The sequence below is a fragment of the Aplidium turbinatum genome, chromosome 10 (genome assembly GCF_918807975.1).
Source record: "Aplidium turbinatum chromosome 10, kaAplTurb1.1, whole genome shotgun sequence".
In the NCBI taxonomy this organism is placed as follows: domain Eukaryota; kingdom Metazoa; phylum Chordata; class Ascidiacea; order Aplousobranchia; family Polyclinidae; genus Aplidium; species Aplidium turbinatum.
Genome location: NC_137481.1, coordinates 13,969,858 through 13,976,025, shown reverse-complemented (window position 1 = coordinate 13,976,025; position 6,168 = coordinate 13,969,858). Strand labels below are relative to the sequence as shown.

The 6,168-nt window shown below is 38.6% G+C and overlaps 1 pseudogene; it reads right to left on the bottom strand.

Moving 5' to 3' along the window:
• Positions 1 to 410: 410 nt before the first annotated feature.
• Positions 411 to 2,978, bottom strand: LOC145778286 (uncharacterized; annotated as a pseudogene).
• Positions 2,979 to 6,168: the final 3,190 nt, after the last annotated feature.

Genomic DNA, 6,168 nt, shown 5'->3' with positions numbered 1-6,168 from the left:
GCATTCTTCTATAGGCTTTTGATGCAGGGCCAGTTACCGAGATTGGCAGAGTAAAGTTTTCCGATTGTTGAAGTGTTGTTGCCGAGGAATTATTCCATTCACTAGGTGCCGCTGAATGGAGAGCAGTCCTGAAATGCGTTGCTCAAGCGCACACCCCGAGAGTCGAACCAGCGCCGCGTGTTCTTGAGTCGGGCGCGTAACTACTGAGCAAACGGGGCGGACTTGGGTTTGTGACAACCATGCAGGGTACCTGTATGTATCTAGATGGGAAGAATTGTGCAAGCTTGTTATAGCAATTACAACTACAATGACTGCATTAAATAAACGACAAAATCCAATAACGGCAACTTGGCGACTTTAAAAAAAAAAATAATAAATATGAATTTCATGAAAATTTATTGCGGTTAGGCTTATGCATAAAATTCTGCAATCACAGGATAGTGGTCAGAAAATTGGCCTGTCTCCGTTAATATTTGAGATGGTGCATACATTTCAAGACCACGGTAAAATATATGATCAATTACTTCACAGTCACCTTCAATGCTCACGGTTGAAACACAAGACATGTTGCGAGTGTCAGAGTAGGCATATTTTAACTCAGCCTTTTCAAAGAAATCATCCATGTCTGGATCAGTGAGAGGCAGATTGAAATCTCCCATTAATATCACAGGGTCTGGTGTTTTCCCTACTAGGTTAGCGATATATTCCATTTGAGGCTTTGACAAAAACCAAGCCTGAGCAGTAAAGTTTTTATAAATCGCATGAACTGAAAATATCTATTTTGCAATGGCAATTGTACCGAGATCTTACTCAAGCCATAGTTAAACAAATGTATGTTTCCAGAAGGCAATTGTTCACTTTGCTGGTTGAAAATAGGCAATCTAGACGTAATCGCTGCGTCTCCACCACTGTACAGCAGAGGGTTGACTCCATATTCTCCATACATTCCCGTGCTCGCTGTTACATAATGAATGTAGTCGACAGAGCCGTCGTACAAAGGCACAGCGTAAGATTCTTGAATAGCAAAAAAGTCGATGTCATAATGTTTTAAAAGCCTTGTAGCTTCAAACAAATTTGTTCTTTGTTGGATGGAGGAGCCTTGCAAAACATTCCAAGTCATAACTCGAATAGTTGCATTGTTTGGTTTTCTTGGCGGTTGTACGTATGGCTTATTCAACTGATATAGCGACAAGCTCCCCACGGTTAAAAGAAGAATGGTGAGGCGAAGAACTGTACTGCGGTCCTTGTTTACATGTCTGTAAGTTCTAGGTTCACTGATCGAAGGCGTGCTGAGACTAATCGATGTTTTGGTTTGATCGAGGTTCTTGAACGCCAAGGCCACACGCAGAAGAATTGGAAGTTGTATGAAAACTGCCGCTGTCCAGACTAAGTTGGTGATTTTGTTCCAAAAATAATCAGTGAGAATTGTCACCGTTGTGAACACTCCCATAACGTAGAAAATGAGCAGCACGCACCCCGACGCAAAAATAACAAACGCTAACGTCGTACGGTATCTCTCGTAGTGTGTGTGCAAAAATTTGAAAGAGTGCATTTTAATGATCCAGATTGAAGGAAGTGTAAACAATATTAAGCACCCACCGTACAATGCCCTCCACTTCTCCAAGTGAAATTGACTGTATAAGCCGATGATTAACGCCCCCATAACAGTTAGAGTAACGAATGGATTGTCCGACCTGTAAAGGGTGATAGTCTTATTCGATATGCTTATCTTCGAGTTATCTTCATTGGCAATCCATGCCGCTGCAATGCATCCCATAGTTAAACTCCAAGCGAGGTAGCAGTTTGCTTGTAACGGTGTATCAGCTTCTGACCATCTGGTGAGTTGCGCAGGTGATGTTGCAACCCAGAGTGACACCCAGATGAGAGTGCCTAAAGAAGCAGCGTCGATTACAAAAATCGCGTTTGCCAGATATCTGATGGCTGCAGAAGAGTTTTTCCTAACTGAATTACGTTCGATTAAGATTCGTTGGGTTGTTTCGTTATGTTCCTGCTCGATTGCAACGAAATCTGTTACCTCGTTCTTTGAGTTTCCCTTGTCTGGCTTCGAAGAAGACTGAAGTAAAAGCTTTTGTACAGAAAATATAGTCGCAGTTACTACAGCTATAGAAGCGATGGTCAGGCTCCCATAGAAGGTACGATGCAGCACTCCAACAGTCAAAGTTACCCAACGGATGGTGATCATTATTGCAAGTGATATTGGGACATCCAAGACGGAAGACTTCACCTAACAAAGTACACATCACTTTTAGTACAGAACTGTGAAATCCGATTAAAAGATTATTACTTAATCGGAATTAAGATAAAAGTAGGCTACGTTTAGTGAGTTACAAATAAACTAACATAACGTTATAGAAAAGCAACAAATTTTCTTCCTACCAGTAAAAAAATTTCGTAGACAGTGATGTACTTACATCTTCTACTGCTTCATGGATGTACAATGGTATCGATATCACGCCAATCGATAGTAAAGCCAGTCTGGTCAAAACAAAGTTATCCAGCATTTTGCTACTGTGTAGAACCAATAGCACTGATGAGGCTGCAGGATATGCAATGGAAGACGAAACTATCTTCAATATTCGTACTCTATTCTTAGTACGATTTTCTTTTTTTACTGCATTGATCATGCTGTCCAAGTTTGCCTCAGACCCATTGTCTTTGTTGGGCGCTTTTATAGAAGAAAGCGCCTCAGATTCGCCACTGTTTTTGCGAACGATCGTTCTCAACCTGTATCCATGTTTCAAAAGGTCTTTCAGTAAAAGTATCACACTAGGAGCCACGTGAACAACAAAGAGGTTCAGCAAGCACGGAATGTTTAGGCTCAGTACATCCGGTCTTTGATGTTGAAACATGTTGGCTTGATAAAATGCTTCAATTAAAGTCCAGTTCACAATATATACGCTGATCTTGCTCAGCAAGTAGGTAAAAGTAATTGCAAGGTGAACGATTTGAGCTGACATGATTACAATTTTCAATATCCTATATCATAGACTTATCTGCAAAATATGGAAAGATATTTTATTGAAATTTCCACCACCTGAAAGACGAAAACGCTCATATGATGTAGCCCAAAAAGGGCATTAATCTAGTTGCGACGAACAGGCTGCTAAACAAGATTCTCACAAAAAGTAATTTTTTAGAACATCTGATTCATTAGGTTTACAGTATAAGTGATTTGATTTTACCTGCTCAGCTCTACTCATTAAAATGTTAATGCTTTCTCAAATAAGGAAACATCGCAACTGAGGTGATTGTTGTTCGAATACTTTTTTTATACATGTGCTGGTTTCTACAGCTGTTTTTGCGTCAGGCTACTGACGCAGGTTTATTACACTGGTTTGCGTTGCATAACATATTGCATCGGCTTCCACGTGAAAAAGAGCCAGGCTACTATGAGATGATATCGTTTCAACTCACAGTGTGACTCATTTAAGAGGAAATATGCAGGAACGCCTGCATTGCACCTTTCTTTCGCAAAGCTAAGTACAACCAAAACCAGATGCAATAGCTAACAAATAGTCTTCGACAACTTTTAAAGGTTGTAGTAGTTTGAAAAGTTGCAGTATATTTTTATTTAATTTTCATCAACAATTTCTTGTTGTATGTCAAGTTTGGTCAACAACTTTTTTCTCTTTTCGGCGGCCATGTTGCATTACTGCAGAGTCTTATCTTACGGAAAAAAAAACATGAGAAATGAATGTTATAAATTTCTATTCAGACTGTGGACACTTGGTGGAAAACTGAACCTTCCCTCTCCAGTGGATTTGACTATGGCAGAAGTGTGCACTCCATAGTGACAAGTGGATATGTGACTTTCCCGGAAACTGATCTATGCATTTTGCAGGTAAAACTTTGACCATTATCACAACCTGTTATAGGATATTCTATCAGCAATGCCTTCTGTTAGCATTGTTGGGTCTACCAGCTCCAAATTTCCTGAAGAAAGTGCTTCTCGACCATTTTTGCAGGGAAGGACCCAAATACCAAGCGTAAATTAAAAGCGAAGTTTTGGTGACCGAAATTTTTTACTTTAATTTTTTTTTGTAAACTTAAAGCAAACAAAGCACAAGTATGAAAAATAACTTTAGTAGAAAAATAAAATAATAATATTTTATAAGTGGAAAAGTTAGAATTTAATTAATGTGAGCCTTGAATTTTGTTGTTTCTACAAATTTGTCAAATTGTGGATAAATCTTGGTCAGGGTCAATCTCATATCATGTTCAGGCTGAAGACTATTCTAAGCAAGACGCTTGCTTCAAAGTGCACATAAAATAAATAAAATAGTCGTTGACTGAATCGACTTTTCGTCTTCAATTTCTGTTCTTCTTTTATCTAAGCAAAAATCACGGTTTTTATCGGAAAGTTTCCTATGTTTAGTTTGTAAATGAGCCTCTTAGTAGTTTTGTAACATTAGTTTATTCTCTTTGAGTGATTCATTGCTCAGTGCTTCACTGCAGATTACACACTGTGTTTAGAGAACACCTTTAGACGTGTAAATCCGTAATCTAAGTATTCAGGTATATACTTTCTCTGAGTTGTTATTGCTAGAACTGAAAAGGAAAAGTGTAAGTTTAAATGTTTAACAAGTAGGGGAAAGTGGGGCAAAGCGGAACAATTTTTCGAAATCTGATATATATGCATCTTACGGACATTGTTTAAGGTGGACATCGTTGTACTCCAAGTCTTGTATTTTCACATATCATCTCCTGTTTATTGTTTCTATACGGCTAATTTCATAGTCCAATTTTAAAATAAAATGGTTGTTCTGCTTTGCCCCACCATTTGGGGGCAAAGCAGAACGTCTGTTACTGAACTCTGAACGTCTGTTACTAGGTATGTGATCAACTTAGAATTCTCGTAAAAAAGTGATTGTTTAGAGTAACACAATCTAAACAACGACAAGAGTAACACAACCTAAAGCATAGATTACTTTATCTAGTCAATTTTGTTGAAAATATTAGCAAAAACATGGATTATTTTGATTTGATTCGAGTTTGATTCAATGAAACTAGCTTTGATAACATTGAAACCTCGCACAGCGTAGCGGAACGGCGTTTTTCTTTGCCTCATCAGCACTATTCCGTTTCGCCCAAAAGTGTGATTCCAAATAAAAGTGAAAAGCCTGAAACTTCTTAAAGATGCAAACCTGTGCTCAACCTGCATTCAGGTGCTCCTTAAAAAACACTTCAAATTCAACTCAAACTTTCATAGCTCAACTACTCGGTTTAAAACAAACTGACGCATTTTCAAGCAGTTCTTCTACAGAGCAGCATGCTAAAACTGAAATTTTCTACTTAACAGCACACCTAACCTACCGCTCAACAAATTTTGGCACGGAAATGTATCACATGCTAATTTCAAATGTGACCGATAATAATGGTAGCGGAATTTATATCAGTTCGTGAAAAATTGCACTATACCGTTTTGTCCCGCATTCTGCTTTGCCCCACTTCCCCCTACGACCATTTCCTCTTGAGCTTAGCTATGCAAGTCTACAAAATTGTTGTTTTATTCCCAGTAATTTGATAAATACAACTGGTTTACAGTATCCTGAAGCAGCAACTCGCTTTTTTTGTCTGACCCTAATCTAGGCTGATTTCTGACTATACCAGTAACGTTTTTATTGCGTCATAGTGCATCGTGCACGTTTTGCAGACACATGACTTGTGTCTTAACTTGTGACTTGTCTTAACTTAACTTGTGACTTGTGTCAGACACATGACAAGTGGTAGAGCTTCGGTGGAGAGTTTGTCTTGTTGAACCATTGGCATACGAAACCGAGCAACGTGATCAAGTTTAACATCTTCAAGTTTATGTAAATGTAATAAACTTGCAGATGTTAAACTTGATCACGTTGCTCGGTTTCGTATGCCTATGGTTCAATATGACAAGTGAAAGAAAAGAATTAATGACGCAACTGTAGAAACATGAATAAATCTAACCATGTAACTTCCCTGTCAAATCAAACGGTGACCCACTTTTGGGTCGCGACCCATGGATTGAGAAGCACCGCCCTAAAACGCGTTGTTCATTGATTTTCTCACTTTGTCTGCTGGATCGAAAATTTAACCAAGCTGGCCTTTTGTTATATTCTACTACGTTTGTACTGAAAGAAAAGTCTCTCAAGTTGTTGATTACGCTTAACTTTG